The sequence below is a fragment of the Chrysochloris asiatica genome, unplaced genomic scaffold (assembly GCF_000296735.1).
Source record: "Chrysochloris asiatica unplaced genomic scaffold, ChrAsi1.0 scaffold00020, whole genome shotgun sequence".
NCBI lineage: Eukaryota > Metazoa > Chordata > Mammalia > Afrosoricida > Chrysochloridae > Chrysochloris > Chrysochloris asiatica.
The window spans coordinates 17917733-17918798 of NW_006408538.1; the positions used below are offsets into that span (position 1 = coordinate 17917733).

General features: G+C 46.4%; 1 protein-coding gene across 1 annotated transcript in view; it reads right to left on the minus strand.

Moving 5' to 3' along the window:
• TTC18 (tetratricopeptide repeat domain 18) overlaps positions 1 to 1066 on the minus strand; it is a 116016-nt gene that overhangs the window by 54613 nt on the left and 60337 nt on the right. The gene's annotated exons all lie outside the window — the stretch shown is intronic.

Here is a 1066-nt window from a genome sequence, read left to right on the forward strand (position 1 = left end):
CTGCTTCTCTGGGTAGGGTCCCGCTCTCCGCTCTTCTCCCTTGATGGTCCCAGGGACCTCTACTCCTGGACTTCAAAGTCAATCACTCCCCTTTTTTTGCAACAAAACGTCCTTTACATTTCCAACCCTCACAATCAGTCCTGATAACAATTATTCACTATTGTATCACAAGAGACCTATCCGCATCTCCTTTCATCAGCCCCGCCTAGACAGATTGGATACTACTCAGTGGAAATTCTACCTTCCTACACACCCTTTAGATCTAGGCTCCCTTTTGAAAGCTTGTAAGCCTGTCACATCTTGCCTTTGTAACACCTCCCCCCCACCCCCATTTTGGGTAGCCAAAATCCAAGTTGCCCATCCCTGTCTACTCTGTGTATGGAGGGGTTGGGACTGATCCTCACTGTAAAGATTTGTTCCCTCTTTTGAACTACTGCATCCATAGGTATAGGTCAAGTTCATCAAATTGTATCAGACTATTCTTTTTTCCCTCTTCTTTCTTCTTCGAGTTGAGCTCTGATCATCCACTCATTAAAGTCAGGTCAAGTGGGTATTATCTGCAAGTGTAGATGTTCTTATGCATGTGACCTCTTTTCTTATCAGCTGGATGCTTCACTCTCCACACTAGTCCTCTGTGGCTATGTCACTGACTCTGACTCTGGGCCCAAGAGTCCCCAGGTCTTGCCACACTGCTGGCCAACCAGGTCTCCACCCAGGTTTACAAGGGTCTATTGAATGTTGTAGGGCTTAGGTCACAGCTTCATTGCTGTTTTTCCCTTACTTCCCCTTATCGGTGACGAACATGGTCACCAATCAGAGCATGTATTCCCATTGAGTCTTAGTATTGGATGGGGGTTTGACCTGAGGGGACCCGACCACTTGCCTTGATGTCTCCTGGGTGAGCAACTTGCTTGTTCTTGTCGTAATCAGTCGGACTGCCTATATTGTTTTTTATTTTTCCTGTAGGTCTTTCTTTCAAGAAGTATCTTCTGTTCTTCTAGCCGCTCCAGGCTGGTCTGCTTGTCCTTTCAAGTGGAAATTTCCCACCTCAGAAGATTCTGGATGC